At 33.2% G+C, this 19200-nt stretch overlaps 1 protein-coding gene across 2 annotated transcripts in view; it reads left to right on the top strand.

The window, feature by feature from the left end:
- The window catches only part of LOC129219417 (octopamine receptor beta-2R-like), a 325134-nt gene that overhangs the window by 224080 nt on the left and 81854 nt on the right, over positions 1-19200 (top strand). The window lies entirely within an intron of this gene.

Raw genomic sequence — 19200 nt, 5'->3', positions numbered from 1 at the left:
TGAATTGTCAAGACTTGCATTTATGGTAATGTGAATGAAATATTTACTAAAGAAAACTTTATTGCTTTAATTCATTAATGCAAAAAAAAAATGTCCATCAAAAATTTTTTTAATATTAAGGAAACCACCGTGGCCGGCGAATAATGAATTATAACAAGATTCCGATAATGATTACTTTGCGACACCTTATTGCATATAGATTGGATTCGGGCTTTAATAAGTAGTTTAAGTGCAAAATAACTTAAAAGTTATATGTGATGAGAAAGCAAACTTCAACGTTATGTATCATTCTAAGTATAGAAATGTTGTGAATTTTTAAAACATGAAAGATAAATAATTGAGAAATAATTACGTTGAATATTTTTTTAAAGTTTAAACTTTTTAAGTTTTTCTTGAACAGGGTGTTTTTGAAAATTGAAAGCAGCTTTTAATAAAATGTGTGCTACTTGTGCAAGCATTAAAAAAAATACTCAAGCTCATATATATTTTTAATAATGCTATGAAATAGTTCTCTTTTGCATTAATTTTTACACTATTTTACCAATTACAACCAATACATGTTTGAAATCGTCTTTGTCCACTTTTTAAAAAATCTTGCATTAGACTACACGGAGCTTAGTTTGAAATTGTATTTTGATCTACATCTAGTTCAGTTAAATTCTAAAACTTTAAACTTCATTAATTTTTTTTAAAAACATTGAGTACTAATTGGAGAAACTGACATTTCGTCCGTCACGTGACAGCTGATATATTCTCTCAAAAATAATAATTTAACAAAATTAAGGATAAGAAACAAAATCTTGTTGCTTAAGAAATCACAAACATATGTGATTTCTTGAAAAACTAAAAATAAAATGTTTGTTACCATTCAAAACTATTATGTCATGTGAGGGGACAAAATTGTGGTTTTTTTCGTAAAATGGCACTTTTACCTTCATTATAGTCTTAAGTTACAACGTAACTTAAGAACTATGTTTTTAAAGAAAATGATACGATCATGAAAAATGTACAGTTATGGTTACAGGTAGCAAAATCTCCGAAAAAATCAAAATGCAACATCTACTTTAACAAAATGCTTATTGAATGGAGCTGTGAATCAAATGGCGCTCGAACGTAACTTGTAGCTTGAAAAATCGAAACTGATAGTCCAAGAAAAATCTGAAAACAACCAGGAAGGATTTAGGAACATGTCATTTGCATAACTCGCTGTAGTAAAAAAAAAAAAAAAAAAAAAAAAAAAAACCCTCGAGGCATGAAATACAAAAGTCTTCCCTCCTGCTCAGGCGGGCTGCTGGAAAATTTCCGATCAATAAAATGTTTGGTTTTTCTATCCGCTGCTATTTCCTTATTGGTCGATTCCAAATTTTACGTGGGTCCCGTCGAGCCTTTCGTTAAGGTTATTCAGCATTTCTCATAAACCGTTTCATTAAATAACTGAACAATGCGAAATGCTCAATTTAAAATCAAGTGAATTTCTTAAATTGAATCAATATTATTATTTCAGCGCTTTACATATCACCTAGGAGTAAAGTGGTGTATGTGCCAAAATTAAATATTTGGAAATAACTAGGGAAAAGGGAAGAAAATCAAGAGACGGTAGGTGCATGGTTTAGATAAATATTTCAATGAAACTCTTACCTAGGATTTAACATTAACACAGGTTTTACTCAATACTTTAACACTAGAAATATGGAGGGGCCTGTGTGGCCCCTCGCATAGTTTGCTGTTTAATAACTCGGATAATGTCTAACGGAACGTAATGTAACTTCCTACTTTTCATTATATGACACTATTTGAATGCTTGTTTAACCATTTTATCATACGCCTCATAGTACTGTAAATATTGATCCTTATACCTGGAAAGACGGGAGGGGCCACTGTGGCCCTTAAGCTTTTTAACAATTAATTTTTTTTTCCTTTCTCCTAATTTTTCTAGCATAAAAAAAAGGCCATTCTCTCTAGTTTAACCTGTAACTTCCACTTTATACATCCAGTTGGATATCCAAATGCTATAAACAGTACTGACTGCTTACCAGCCTAATGGTAGCCATTGCACTTGAAAAGAAAAACTGATCCAAGCTTTTGGCCAGTATAGAGAGAAACACTACAAATAATTGCATACTAAGTTTTTATTTTAGTCATGAAAGACGGTGCATTGGGCATGTGGACACACTCAGGAAGAATTTTTAAAATAATTCACACCAAAAATGGGTAGGGACCACACTGGCCCCTTCAGTCTTTCTAGGTATACAGAAAATGTCAGTCGTTCTAGTGTTAAATTCACGTCCCTATGTTTCTCGCTGCTTCTTTCAGAAAAGCAAAATTTGTCTTTATATTACTGAATAGTGATGCAAAATCGAAACTTTAAGCATATATTTTTACTAGATTCCCGTCATTTTCAACTTCAGCTTTTACTTTCCATATATTAGATTATAAGAAAGCGTTTTCTCCAATTATATGAATATTAAAAATAATGGTTTTGCAATACGGAATCATCATTATTTTTAAAAATGCAAAACTATTTAGAAAGTTGGCACTTCGTATTATGATACATATGAATCCATACATTGGAATATATCCTACACTGTTAAAAATTCAGGAAGATTTTCTGGTAATTGTTATAGTAAAATGGCGGGCTAACGCATCGCTGATTTTTACGGTAATTTTTACCGAAGAAATAAGCGATCCCAGCGCCAATTGTTTGCTGCGGCCTACCAAGGAAACCGTAAAATTTTACAGTAACATTTGATTTTTACGGTAATAGTTACTGGCAACATGGATGCCAGTAACAATTACCGTAAATTTTCCGGAAAATTTTTAACAGTGTAATTAAAAGTCAAAGTTTAAAATTCCTGGAATGTAGTACAAATGTGCGGCAAAAGGTACCACCCGTTCAAAAGGGATGAGAAAAAAAAAATTTAGTATCTAATCAATTATGACTTTTATTATGCTTAACTCTCATAACTTAATTTTCGGAGCTTTGCATAGTTGTTGTAGGATGCGGTAGTGTGCGACCCCAGTGTTTTTTTTTTTTTTTTTTTTTTTCAAAGTGAATCAAAACTTTGTTAGATGACCTACAATCAATGTCTAATTAAAAAAAAAAAAAAAACGGAATCGTAAGTTATTGTTTCCCCGCTTGATTGAAAAAAAAAAGTACATTATTGTTTGTCGCTGAGTTGTAGAAAAATACAGTGCAATGAACAGAAAATGTATTTTATTCATTGACTAAGACTAACTCTGTAATAATAATTATTTTTTGTCTCGAAAATAGTACGGTAAAAATGCACATTTGAAAAATCATTAACTTTAGACTGCATAAACATCCTTAAAATGATAGATATAATTAGAAAATTAATTTCTGTTTTCCGATAAAAGCTCAGGAGTTTCGTATAGAAGCGCTATATTTTTCCTCTCTCTCTATCTATTAGGATTAAAAACTAGATCTAATTAGACAGTAGATAGTTGTTCAAAAACAACTCGTTTTTCCCATTTCAATATTGAGAATGTGGAACATTACTACTAAAATGTTTCAACCGTGGCAAAAACTGATCTCCATTTTAATTCAAATTGCCGTCGACACAGACAAAGCCTAAGGAGCAAGTTTGTTTGATTAAGTAGTCAATCCCTTCGTATACAAAGGGAATTTATGCTGCTTTTCTTCAAATTTCTCGTTCATCCGTCTATAAGTAGACTCGAAGTTCGTAATACAGAAACATAACATTAAAAACAATTAATGTTTTTTGAGCAATCATGATTGCTTATTGCTTTCATTTGACTGTTTTTGGCGTCCTATCATTTTATTTTCAGACCGCCACCCTCCGCACCATCACCGTCCACCGGCTCCTCACGATGCTGCTCCTATAGCGAAAGCCGTCTCCAGTTTGCATCCACGTCCTATACACACGCGCATACATACCCAATTACACACACGCACGCACGCATACACACAAACACCTACACACACATACAGACACCTACACATACACACTACCCGCACATTCATGCCTGCACACAGTCACAAACACATATGCCTACACACACATACACATACCCCCCCACACACACATTCATACACACAACTACCCACACACTTACGCCAGCACACAGAAACAAACACACATGCCTACACACACGCACGCACACATACATACACACAAACACCTACACACACATACAGACACCTACACATACACACACAAAAAACATACACACTACCCGCACATTCATGCCTGCACACAGTCACAAACACATATGCCTACACACACATACACATACCCCCCCCCCCCCACACACACATTCATACACACAACTACCCACACACTTACGCCAGCACACAGAAACAAACACACATGCCTACACACACGCACGCACACATACATACACACAAACACCTACACACACATACAGACACCTACACATACACACACAAAAAAACATACACACTACCCGCACATTCATGCCTGCACACAGTCACAAACACATATGCCTACACACACATACACATACCCCCCCCCCCACACACACATTCATACACACAACTACCCACACACTTACGCCAGCACACAGAAACAAACACACATGCCTACACACACATACACATGCCACGTACATCCAAACACACATACCCCGTACACCCAAACACACATACCCCCCACACACAAAGACACACGCCTACATACACACACACTCGTGATTGCGAAAAACATAATTTGAATTCAAGATGTCAAAATTAAAATTATTAGTATTTAAAATCTGGCTTCAATTTGGCCAGTGTTGGTGATATTTAGAGAGTAAAGAATTGAATCACATTAAAATTGCCAATAATGGGAAAATGACATTAAATTGGAGTAAAAGGAAGTCATATGATGCACACATCAGCTCGTTTGTAATAAAAATTGCACTTTTTAGTGTAAGAAAACAAAACTTAGCGTAGAAAAAATCTCTTCTTCGAATCTTATATTGCTCCCCAGCTATTTCTCACAAGGCATTAATTATTACCGAAGCGGGATATACTTAGAGACAGGTCATTCTGGTGGCCGGTATGTTGGATATGAAGTTTGAGCAGCTGTTAATCATTTGATAATTGATTAAATTATGCGATATGTTTTTTGTCGACTCATTACTTTCTGATTATTATTAGCGAAACATTCTCGTTTTGGGATTGGCAATGCTCCCAAGTGGGGTAGGGAGCTTCGAATTGGCACGTTTTTCGATCCTTGGATTCTCGTCTGAAAGATAAGTTTTTCCTAATTTATTTTAAACACATAATCGTTTATCTTTAAAAATGCTTAAATCATCATAGCGTACCTACAGTAGGAGGGGGGGAGGGTTCCTCCTAGAGCGATACCTTTCAGGGGTTACACCCAAAATGTAGTTTAGAGCTTCTGGAAAATATGAATTTTCCTTTCGCAATTTACCCCCCCCCCCCCTATTTTAAATTTTGTATAATCTATTAAATATCGTAGCATCACTGAGGGTGGCGATGATGTGGGTATTTGCGCAGGATGACACCCTTCTGGAAGAGTAACAGTCCAATGGATTTCAATTAAAAACAAATTCTTCTTCTTAAGAGTTTTACTTCAAAATTTTAAATTATGAAAATATATCCAATCCGGTAGCACCACTTCCGGTATGCAGCGGACATTTGCTCAGGTGACACCGTTCCGGGGGATGTAACCCAAATGGATTTAACAGCTTAAAAACTTCTGTTCTTCGATTCTGAAATTTTTCCCAGTAAAGTTGAAATATATTTAATCCATGAAATGTTGTATATTTTATTTTTGATACATCACACTAGAATTCCCTTAGAGGACACGAATATTTATGCGACATTTTAGTTCCCGATATTATTAGATCCAGCTTTGTTTCATGTATTTGAAAAAATATTATTTATAATTCCTGGCTGCTATGTCGTCAAAATAACCGATAAGAATTTGAATAAATGTTCCACTTAGATTGGCCACTTAGTAAATTGGCCACTTAGTAAATCTAAAAAGAAAACCGATTTTTGATATTAAGTAATAGTTTTCAGGGAATTTCTTTACCGTAAGAAACACTACTCTTACGCTTCATTTGATTCAAATTCGAATAAATGAAATGCTCTCCTTTCATAGGCAGAAATAGTCAAACATTAGTAGTCAAATATTAATCAAGCAAAAAATCCACTTTCTTCAACCCGGCTTTTATACAGATGCTAGTGGTATCTCATTCACACTTTTAGAACCAAAATGCCAGATGATTCAGCCCCTCTTATGCAATGGGCGATATGTCCCACAATTGCTCTCAAATTTGATTCACGGCATTTTCTTTTGTAAATTTCTCATCCTTTTAGACGAAATACACGCGACCTTCAAATGCTGTCAAAATGTCAAGAGCCATCGTTTCATAGCCACTTGATTTGCTTTTTTTAATTAATTTTATAGCCTTTTAGAACATTTAGAATTGTGAGGTGTGTTTATAAATGTGTATGTTTTCATGTATGGTAAAGCATTTTGCTTTTTCGTGAGAACTTTTTTCTTTGAGGCGGGAAAAGGTATAGGAAACATTACGAATCCATTTCACAGTAAAAACTAAGCTCTCTAAATCCATTGCCCGGTAGCAGAAACAGCAGTGACGTGCGTCGCAGATTCTAGAGAAAGTTTGCCGATTATTATTTTAAAGCCGTGAGAGGAAAAAAAATCTTCAGAAAAAAATCCAAAGCTGCACTGGGTGGACGCTGTGGATGAGCACTGTATTGTCCTTCGGTAGAAGAATTGGAAGAACTTAGCAGCGAATAGGAGAGATTAGAGACGACAGGTGATGAAGGCCTTGACCCACCATGCGCTGTCACGCCATAGATAATATTTTTAAATTCATGAAATGCATTTACGCTAACGTTCCATCGAGGCTCAAATAAAAGTCACTTATTTGAAAACTATAGTTTTTTGTAAAATAAATTTTAACGGTTGGATTATAAAGAACATTAAATCTTTTTCCCCTAAGTAGGATTTTCCTATGGGGAAATTCCACGAAGGTGCTGTGTTCTATACTGATATTTTATTTTGTTTCTTTTCTTTAAAAATCCTTCTCATGGATACTTTTGCACTTATTTAGCAAAAAACTTTCAATTTTTAACTTTGTTGAAATTAGAATTTTTTCCGTCAAAATAAAAAAATTTAGTGAAAACTCATTGGCGTTCCCAGTCCTATGGTTATTGTTCTCAGATTCGAATTACTCTAAAATAAAAAATATTAGAGATTTCTGCATCATTTTTTGTACAATTAAATGTATGCCTTAAGAGCATTCATCGTTCAAAAAATCTGAACAATGTAAAAACATTTACTCAAAAAAAAAAGCAGAAACATTGTCCCAAATATCGCCACTCATCTCGATAGCAAGAAACTCATCGATTTTTTCCCCTCAGAAGATTGGTCTAAAAAAGTGGCAACGCTACAGCAATTTAGTTTATTAAATATGATATAAGCTGCATTTTAACGTTCATCACTCATTTTGTTTATTGGTGACAACTTTTACTTTATTTCTAAGTAAGTGTAGCGGCGACTGTTGTACCTTGGGATACTTTTCATATATATATTTTTAACGTCAAATATTTAAATCAAATTAAAAACCAAAAAGCCACATTAAAATACCCCGATTTATTTCTCTGCAATATAGATTTTTTAAATTCAGACAGTTTGAAAATAAAATATTGCCAGCCGTTTAAAGTAAAAGTTCCAAATTGTCCCAAGGTACAACATCCTATTGTACTTTGGAACACATCCTGTTGTACCATGGGAAACTCTTCATGATTCAGGAAACAACCATGTACTTAACCCAATTTTGCATCAAAGAATGTTTTTTCCATGGTAGTGAATTAAATTACGAATGATGAATTGTGTTTAAAAAACTACACCAGATTAGAACAATTTTCCATTTTTAAAAACGTATCTTAATTGTTAATAAATATGCATGTATTGCACCTTGGGAGTGTCATAATGTACAATATGTTTGGCTGAATCACCACGCGGTTTAAGAAAAACCAAATTGGTGCTTAATCTAGATGCACTATCATTTTTTTCTCATAACTAAAATATTTAAAGTACTTCTCTTTTATAACAAAATAAAATTCAGTTGACTAGTTTTACAAATACAAAGACAGAAAATGAAATAAAAAAAGAAGAAAATATTTACTTTGGAGTCATGAAATTTTCTTTCTCTCACAAAATCATCAATTTAACTCTTTTGATGCTGATTGTTGCTACGGCACCATTTAGTGGTAAAGGTTACTATTAGATATCACAAAAACATGGTAGTTAAAAATAGATTTTCAGAAATTAGCAGTGCCCCAAAGTACAACATTCTCCCCTTCCTTTTCTGCGATGTGGCTTTTAGAAACACAGTAAAATATGAATATAATTAAATTTTAATGATATACTGTGACAAAACTTGTAATACTAAGTCCTTGACATAAAGTAAGTCTAAATAGCTTCTAAAAACATTTTTGGAAACAACTTTAATAGTTTTTTCCTCATTGGTATGCCCTTTATTTATATCATTGGCATTGTTTACAGAAAACAAGTAAAATGTAAATACAACTGAATTTTGATGATATATTGTAAAAACCTCGCAATCCTTAGATCTTGACAGAAGTTAAGTCTGAAAATCTTCTAAAATAAATTTCTGAGTCCAAGTTTTATTTTTTTTCTCATTAGCTTGCCATTATCTTTTCTCATTGTTGCTACTTTTACTGAAGCGTATGTCTGACTGAAAGACTTTGGATGATAGAAGTGTAGGATTGTTTCTAGTTGTTTATATTTGCAAAAAACAAGATTTAAACGTCTTTTTACTTGTTGTTTTTTAAAATTCACAAATTAAAGTATGTTATCCATGGTTGTGTTCTTCACCTTTCCGCGAAAAACACAATTACACATGTACAACAAGGTACAAATAATTAAGCTATGCTGATGTATTTTATTTAAGAAAATACTCTAAAAGTTACTTTATTTCTGTTTTATTTTTAAAACAAAAAGAAAAGAAAATATGCTTATGCACCGCAAATTTTCCCATTTTGTAAAATAACCCTTAGTCACAGCATGTGCATGAAATAAATCTCGATTCCAAATTACTTGGACAAATAAATAGTATTCTGGTGAAATATTTTTTATCGTTAAAATATTTGATTTATGCTTTTCACCAATGGAGCCCCAAGAATTTCAAACAAAATCTCAAAAACTCCAAATCTTGGCTGAAAACCGTTGATCTGGCAAACACTCATAATTATGCGTAATGGGTTTCACGTTGTGACTAAGAAAGTAAAAGCACCTTTTTTTAATGTTGTCATAAAGTCATTGAAACGAAAAAGTCTATGCATAAAATACCTAATGCCAAAATGTGTCCTGAGCGAGAGCCTCACTACAAATTGTCTCTTCCAGCACATGAGCAGTTCAAAACGACGCTAGGGATTCGAACAAGAGAAAGTGGGAAGCCAAATTTCTTTGGCAAAGCCTTCTGATTTCAACCGAGAATCTAAATATAATTCTCCTTGAAGTGCTATCTTCTCGCTACCGAACGTACGACATGGAGAGATAGGGCTAACGGGGCTCGAAATTCATTTGGTGGATTTGAATCGTCGCGAATGTCTAATAATATTTTACGCATTAAATCATCGGTGGGCTTAAAGATGCACCTCTTTGCTCAACGAAACAATATGGAAGCAGTCGAATAATGAGCTTCCCTAAGATTGACAGCGTCTGGGCTAGATACGGATTGTGTCAATTGCTGTTACCGATAAGTCTCATATTTGATTCTCGACATGAAACTAAACTGCCGAATCCATTTCAATGACGCATAGAAGTTCATCTACGCCTAAAAGTTCACTGAAAGGAACAGATATTAATAATGCATGTGCTTTTGTTTTGGGAATCAAAAAAAAAAAAAAAAGAAAAGAAAAGAAAAAGTTGACAAAAGTGTCGATGACTCGATTCTCTGCTGCTTTTCCAACTGCTAGAGAGAGTCGGATTTTGAACTCCTTCACTTGCATGATCATATAATGTTATTTAGATTCAATTATTTGTTTTTCTTAAATTCCTAAAGCACAACATCTAACAATCTAAAAAATAGGGTTTCTATTCTTACCATGACAACGTTTTTATGCCATTTTCACATCACAACCCATCGTGTAGTTGATTTTCAATAAATTAAAATGTTATTTATCCTTTTCTGGCAAAAAATATTTTGTATAGCTCACGTTAACAAAATTTAACTAAACATAAGTTACGATCGCCAAAGAATTGTGGCATGCGAAGACTTGTTATGCGTAAATGAAGAAAGTGGCTGATCTTCATGGCCGGTTCTCGTCATTTTTAGCTAAGAGGATAGAAAGACACTAGAATAATTCTATCCCCTTGCGTTCTTATAGGAATTTTTTGCTTTACTGGTATACTTTCCGTGCGATTCATGGTAAAGACAATCTGGTTACTTTTGTTATCTGCTGCAGAGTTAGGCTAAAAAGACCCGGAATGCATTTAAAATCATTGTTGAAGGGTTTGTTTAGTAAAAGTTCGAAAACTTAAAAACTATGTACTATAGTACACGTACATGTGCAAGCCTGCACAAAAAAAAAAGCCGCAGCAAAAAAGAGTGTGAACAAAAATGAAAAAAGAAAAAAAAAAGAGGGGTGTAGAGGACGGGCAACTCGGCTAAAATATTCTTCTTTTTTTTTTTTAGCAGACACATGAGAAAGTTACCGCCGTGGGCACGTAAAAAGCAGTAACTGCGATTTTTTCATTTTTCTTGATCTAACTATATCCGAGCCACGCTGTTTCACTCGTGGGGCGCTGTATATTAAAGAAATGCTTAATAAGAAACATAATAAACTGATTCTTTCGAAAAACCACCGCAATCAAAGTTTTCGGTTTATTTTTTGCGGAAATCGGTGAAAAATTCTTTAAAATGATAACTTAAGAAATTCGATCAAGTATTGAGGGAATTATGGCGTTGTCACGAAAAAAAAAACCCACTTTGGTTAGACAAAATATATGTTAATTTTCGTAAAAACCAATATTATAGGCTGAAAAGGATACAGTGGATTTTTCTAGAAGAGTATGGTTATAAACACAAAAGTATAAAAAGGCAAAACACAGGGCGGACAAGGATCATATTACACAAATAGGATCACAAGGATCATATTATGGTTCGGTTATATTGATTTTTATGTAGTTTCTGAAGTTAATTTAAATAACATCCAGCCATTTTTTTTATTGTATTTGTATGATCCTTTTTGCAAAATAGGTATGTCGTTAATTTTGGTACCTATTGATTACGCTTAACAAATACTACGTTGCACTAACTTGTTGAGACGATTGCCACATTATTACAAAAAAAAAACATTTTGGAGCAAAGATTTATTCCTAGAAATGAATGATCTTTTCGTGAGAGCCTCGTATACATTTTGAATACAGTTTCGCATGTTAAGGGAGGATGACCCAAAGCGGGTAGGTTAACAAAAAGCAATCGAAAATGATAGTTTTTGGATTTTTATTGTAACTAATTTTGTTTTATCTAAAAGAAGGGTTCGAGAACTTTGAAATAAAAGGAAATTCTTGCATTATTTCAAACCCCAATATTTATTGATTCGCAAATGTTACAAACACTTGAAAAATCCACTTTGCTTTAGCAGAGGGCCCAAAGTGAATAAGCCATTCGGGTAAGCTTAAATAATTGTGATTTGGTACATTTGTCAGTCAAATATGAATTAATAAACGATTGAATCAACTGACGAGCTAACTGCCATTATAAAATAAAATAAGTTTACTTTTCAATTCAAATTGGATAAGTATAAGTCAGCACATTTGTTTATAAAACGTTAAGAAAGAATTGAGTAAGTCAATAGACTAACTAATTGCCATAAAAAATAACTTTCTAAAGTTTTACTTATTCTATTTAAGTTGAAAATCTAAAAATGTACAGTAGCCAAAAAATATAAAGAAAGAGGGCATTCCCGCTTCGCCCTACCCACGTTGCCCGAAAGCACGTTTATTATTTCAATAATTATAATCTTAAACTAAAAAAACAAACAGATTGACCATCGTAGTTTATTGTTGGATGGTGCCAGAACAACGTAATATTTTTGACAACTGAAAGAATGGGCTGGTATTCGACTAATCAAAAGTATCATATCTTCAGTATGTTTTAGAAATGTATTTTTTTTTTTTTAATTTTAAGCCTCTCAACGAAATGCCGCTTTTCCACTGCTTCACTGAGACTGATTGAAACTCTGGGGTATTCGGGTAAACACGACATACGTATGCATCGCCGCTTGCACATCATGCGGTGGCAGACGAATGCCTATCCGCTTTGAGCTACCCTCCCCTATATTTTAGTACCCAACACAGAACTTTAAAATGTAAACAATGAGAAAATAAACACACATTCATTCAATTTGTTTATTTTAATCATCCTCTAAATCGGAAACAAGAAAAACATTTAAAATGTCTTTTTTAATTTGCTTTTTTTGTTTGGAAGAATGTTTAAAATCTGTTGTCTACTTTCTTTTTGAAATAAATAAATTAATTAAAACTTATTAATTACTTGAAGCTACACTTGTTATTTCGTCATATTTTCTATGCATTCATGACTATGAATTGGTACAACTATTTACTTGACGGCAATAGTATTCAATTGCTAAAGTTAACCATATTTAATTTCAATCTTTTGATGATGCTTTCTTAGCGGAAGTAACAGTAAAGCGAACTCCAACTTTCAATTTGAGCAATGTCCAGTAGTTGCAAAACTAAGTTGATAGAAGTGTTGCTGAAACTGTCGAAATGTTATTGTTTTTTCTTCCAAAATAAAGTTTTATTGCATTCGTTTTTGCCCACATGCGGTTGAAACCATCTGAAAGGTTGACTGATCTTTTCCACGAAAGTGGTGACTTAGGGTAGTACGCCTGAGCAGGGAAACAATGTTTTTTTTTTTTTTGCCAGCTTCAAAGAGTGTTTTTTTTCCTTCTGAACTCTAAACACTACCTAAGAGAGTGAATGAGCTTTAACTTTAATCATTTAAAGGATGTCAGTACTTTCCCGGCGTTGACGAGGAACCGAAAACAGCTCTGTTTTCAAAAATAATAATAATAAAATAAGGAATTATTTTGGCAAGTTGATTTTCTGTGACTACAAACACACATATGAATGTTTAATGTAGTACAGGTATTTATCAAAATAATGGAAACACTCCGTGACAAGGGTGTTGGGAATCGCTACTCTTTCGTAAATGCTCTGTTAATAAAAGTGTCCTCTGACTGTAATCACTCACACTGGTGAATCCAGATAGTGATTGAGTTCTTTGGTCACTTTTGCTGCTATTCACTTTTTAGACATTTCAGTACCCTTCGGTTTCTTTATTGAATTTATCTTTCCGATCACTATTTTGCTTTGCCGGAGCTTGTCTTACCGCGCTTTGTGCACACTATCATGGCTTTAGATACTGAAATTCTATAAACGTCAAAAAGTTGAAATGTTTCAGTTACACTTGCTCTAGCTAGACACGCTCCAACAATTTGGCCTCTTTTAAAATTTGAGAGGTCCGACATTTCACGCACTTGAAAAAAAATCCAAGCCTTTCAGAACTTCAATTAAGCCACCATATGCCACCAGAAGGTGTACATTGGTGGCTTATATAAAAAAAACAGATGTTAAGTTTTATTCTTTATTACTTACGAAGCACATTCAAAACTGTCACTTTTATTCACAGGTGTTTCCATAATTAATAACTACCAGTACATTCAAATTAAATTTTTCATTCAAAACAATTAAGACTATGATGCAAAATGTAATAAGATTTTCCTCCAAATTGCGAAAAGTTAATACTTTGCTCCGCGCATGATTCTAACTTAAATAATGGACTTATGTTTTCCACAATTGGCTTAACTTATAGCCATGTGTCACAGTAAGATGCTATACATAGGGGAAGGTTGCCATAAATATTCCACATAAGTTTTCAATTTTTTAGAAAGGAAATCCAACTCTAATTTCACGTTAATTATAGGAAAATTTCTCAGTATACATATTTCTCTTTTAAAAATAATATTCACTTTCATGATAAATATACACAATAAAGAATGAAAAATAAAAAAAAAAATATTTTAGCAAGTGGTTCATTCATGGCTACCGGTTGCTATGGATGAACCATCGAGTATCCATCGATGGACCGCATTGTCCAATTAAAAAATCAATACATAACTTACAAATATTTATAACAGGTGATCAATAAACAATACAAGAAACAATAAGTGATAGAAAAATAGATTTATTTTCTAAAATGTTTTATTTTTGGAAAAGAGGAACATAAAAAAAACCCCAGTACTCACACAACACACAGCTGTTGTCATCACATCTGGTTCACCACTTGATGTTTTCCCAACCTGTGCAACACTGTACTTAGCTAAAATCTTTTCAACCTCTTTTGAACTGTTGAGAATTTTTTTTTAAATCGATTTTGAAAATTTTCGTTCGAAGCAAGATTGAACTTGCTCTCTAAAATGTCAGAGAACATTTTTGACCATTTTATTACTAAAACCAGAAGCTTAAGTCTCAAACTACTAGAGAATATAGTAATAACAGACTTTTTGTTTTAATTAAATGTGTGAGACATGTTATTTTTCTCAGCCTCTTGTAAAGCGAAGTCCCCAATTTTTCGGAAGTAATTCCAAAAACTTCTGCTCTCGTTTTAAAATATGATTTATTAATCATATTCCTATTTTGGAGGGCTTATCTCTTTAATTTTCAATAAGTGACTAAGGCAACAACAAAACAGTTTCATTTTCCATGCGACTGTTTAAAGTTGGTTTCAGGACTCTATATTGTAGGCAGACTTCACTAACGCCCATACCACCATTTCTATAAGCTACTGTACCACGTTACATACTCTTACTTGTCCACTGGCCATATTTTACTAACTTTGGATTTTTTTTTTTTTTTGGAACAGCAAAAGTATTTGAACCTGTATTATTATAATTTAAATTTTTAATCAATTTTATAAAAAAATAATGGTGATTGTATTACAATTTACTTAAATTACTGAGATTATTTTTTTTCATTTTCATATTTATTTTAAAACAATTGAGCAATTTTGACAGATAATTGAGCTGAAGTTACAATAATGTTTAAGATTTTCCATGAATGAACCACTTAGTCATTACCTTACACTTACCTTACACTTACATTAATGAACCACTTAGTCATCACCACCTTAGTCAGGTGGTTCATTCGTGGAAACACCTAGTGGTCCAATGATAGCAACTGCGTTATTTTTAATATTCATATTGGTGTTACTGCTGTGACGAATTATGATGAAACATGAAGTATGGGGAATTGTACTTGAAAAGGCACTCTTTTAAGTTAGAACCCCTATAACTAGAGAGGCCGACGCATCCGCCATTTTGGAGCAAGCGTATAACAGGAAAAGCTACCTTTATTGGCCATTATTCGCCAAACAGGGAACGATAGGGTCGGAGAGCGAAGGTGAACATTGGCGAAATTTTGGAAACAGTTGGCGTCGTTTCCAGGCTGCCAGTCACTTCGCGGGCTATTATTTATCCATTTCTTTTTTTCTTTCTGCATCTGCTGGAAATCTGAAGAGCTAAAATCTTTTTTTTTTTTTTTTGAAGCTATTTACACAACTAACAGCCGAACGACCACCCATTTGACTCAATTTAACACACGCTAAAGAAATGTAAACATCAGCAGCAATGCTATCGCTGCGAAGTACTGGATCAAGTTTGCTCCAAAATGGCGGATGCGTCGGCTCCTCCACTATAGGGGCCTTATTTCAAGTCAATGTTCACGTTTAATTGATCAGTGATATTCAAAGCATTTTATAGCTAAATGAAAATCTCAATAATTAGTAAGAGAGTGGTAGAAATCTTTTCTGACCGATTAACAATATGATTAAATAATTTTCGCTACTTGAGGACTCTGCAGTAGATTGTTTTCAGACAAAGGAAAATACTAAAACTGAAACGCGTCTGCAAAAACTCTGGTACGGGAAATATCTTCGCGGTCTAGTCATGGAGCCGGTTCATTGATGGAAACCTTCCCTTATTTTTTTTTCAGCCCATAAAGTAAAAAATATTTTTTATAGCAATTAATATTAAAATTTTCTATAAAATCATATTTGTCATGTAAAACCTGTCCTTAAAAAATATTTTTCTACTAGTTTTACTTCAATCGAGTTATAAGTCCTAGAATAGGTCCCACAAAATATGTATACAAAATTTCAGAGCAATAGAACAATAATGTGTTTAAATATGATGCAATTAAGCAGAAATTTGAGAAAAACGCGTCTAAAGTTAGAACTCACAAAGGTCCCTAATGTAAACAGTCCCTACTGTTTTATTAGTAACTTCGGAAGTATTTTGATGATCATTAAAAGTTTGGTACCAAACGTTTCAGAAAACCAAGGATATTAACATAGATTTTTTTCAAAACATGGGATCTTTTGACGTTGAAAAGTTCTTGTAGCACAAAAAAATAAAAATAAGGATTTTTAAAAGTAAAAAAAAAAAGCATGACATTCAAGCAAGAGCATCTACAGCAAAATTTAAAATTTAAATTAAAAGCATGCACAAGATCGAAAAACACGGTTCACTAAGAGAAACCCTTTATCGATCATTTTGTTGACAAGTAAGAATATCAACGTAGCAATTTTTCTAACAGTTGCTCGAAATTTTTCTCAAAGAAGGCACTTAAGTGAACATAATTGCAGAGACGTAATTAAATTAATGCGAGCAATTTTCCAAGAGTTGAGCATTTTGTTTCTGTTTTTTGGTTTGTATGTATGCTTCATAGAGTTCTTTGATTCTTCTTTTCCATTAGAGATGAAAGAAATATCAAGAAGAAGGATTTTTCTCAACTTGTATTCATATTTTAGTTGCTCATCATCTCTGACCATTAAATAAAGCATATGCTTGGTTAATCGAGTTATTTTTTTTATGCAATCTTTTAAAAATTTTTGTCTATTTTTAACGGGAATATGTAAACAATTATGTACCTCGTTAATTTTTATGATAAGGAATTTCTAAAAATTACATTTTTACTGTTTCTGCTTTTAAATAATTTCGTTATGTATAATACGGTTTACTTGATTTGAAAATAGTGACACGCATATTTTGATTCGCTATTGTGCGTATGCATTTTTTTTTTAAATCTAATCGAGTATTATAGAAACTAAACATTGTTAATACCGAAATAATATTACACAATGTAAATTATGTTTAATACGTGAATTAAGTTGCATCAATCAGATAACTGCATATAACGTATTAATTTCGATGATGTAGTTCTGATATAATGTCTTTGATCAAAATTTAATTGATGCTTTTAATGTTTCAATAAAAATAATTGTGCCTACAGATTTCTTCTTCCAGTAACTTAAAGGGACATGCATAAAATCGTAAATAAGTTCAATCACTTTTAAATGATGTTAAATACACATCATTTTAAAGTGAAGGGGAAATATATATATATAATTTGGAAAACGGTAAAAATGTTTTCAACTGACTTTAGTTGATATTTCTAGCATTTATAAATGAATGTTAGCCAGGTGTAATGGTACATTATTTGAATTTCAATTTCTCTCAACTAAACGCTCCGTTAGATCCCTTACGGAGAAATCTTTTATTAGGGGCAATCCATAAAGGATGCGACGCTTTGAAGGGGAACAGGAGTCCGTGAAGTTGTGACAATTTGTTACGTAGGAGATGAGATAATAAGCAGTGCGACATAAAAACGTTTAGTTGCAATATATATTTTTTTTATTTTGCAATAATAGATTTATATAATACAGCCTGACTTGCGACAGGGGGAAGGAAGATGGGGTAAGGTGAATTGTTACAACAGAGGTTGTCGAATATGTTGAAGAAAACTGCGACTTCATTTATGGACAGCTCCGCAAACACCAGCAAATCTGCTACGGAGTCAAACAGCACATTTTATGTAAGTTAGGTCATTTTAAGATCATTTTAACGGAAAATAGTATATGATATGATGAAAATTTACAGCTGAGTGATAGCGATGACGTATTTGATAATAGTTAATAGGAGGTAGACTAGAAGCCATTGTCGATTACGAGTCCGTTACTTCAAGTGGTAAAAACGAAATTATGCTACTGAAGAGGTAAAATTTTAGTTTTCTATCAGATTTTGGGTTACGAATGCAGGGGTTGTGTTAACCTTTTAGGCTTTACATCGACCCTTTGAACCCACTTTGGTAGTTTACATACATGTTGATAGAAACGTTACTAGCAACACCTACTCCCAAAAATGAAAGTGCGAACTGTAGGCTATTTTTAACCATATCAAGCAAGCGTCTGAGAACTCTTAAAATTATATGCACTATATGAATGCCCTTGATAAGTATACTTAAAAAATTAGTTTTTTGTAAATATTTTTAATTCTTTTACAAAAAAGGAAGTATTGTATTCGCGAAAAAATTTTCACTCAAAAATCGACCTTAATTTTCATTTTGCTCACCCCCGAATGAATGTTGCTTTTTTTTTCGATCCGACCACACGTGCACATTTACCTAAGAACGTATAGACGACCGAAATATCCATTTTGACGTTTCCCAAGATATTAACAACGAGTTTTCTCGTGACGTCTGTATGTACGTATGTGCGCAGGTATCTCGCATAATTCAAGAACGGTATGTCCTAGAAAATTGAAATTTGGTACGTAGACTCCTAGTGGGGTCTAGTTGGGCACCTCCCCTTTTGGTTGCATTCGAGTGTTTCTAAAGGGGTCTTTTGCATTTTGAGGGGGGGAATCATTGTTAATTTCGATGCAAACTCAAGTGGTGTTATAATTTGGCGGACACTTGGCGATATATCGCCAGTCTTCTGGTCGTCAAGTTTTGTCGCCAACTTGGCGACAAATGTAGCGATTTTTTTTTAAATTAGGTTTCAATTTAGCTACTGTTGGTGATATTTAGAGAGTTAACTATTGAATCACATTAAAATCGCAATAATAGAGAAATAACAATAAATTGGTGTGAAAGGAAGTCATGTGATGCACACATCAGCTCGTTTTTAAATAGAAACGGATATATCAAGTATAATAGTCGGCTTTATGATAATATTATTTAAGTAGAGAGCACCATTTATTCTTATCGTAATTTCATGCAGTTGTAAGGAAAAAAGTTTCATCATTTCACTTTTTAAACTTGGCAC

The sequence above is a fragment of the Uloborus diversus genome, chromosome 3 (assembly GCF_026930045.1).
Source record: "Uloborus diversus isolate 005 chromosome 3, Udiv.v.3.1, whole genome shotgun sequence".
Classification (NCBI taxonomy): Eukaryota; Metazoa; Arthropoda; class Arachnida; order Araneae; family Uloboridae; genus Uloborus; species Uloborus diversus.
Note: the sequence above shows the minus strand (reverse complement) of the source record. Positions and strands in the feature narration are given on the sequence as shown.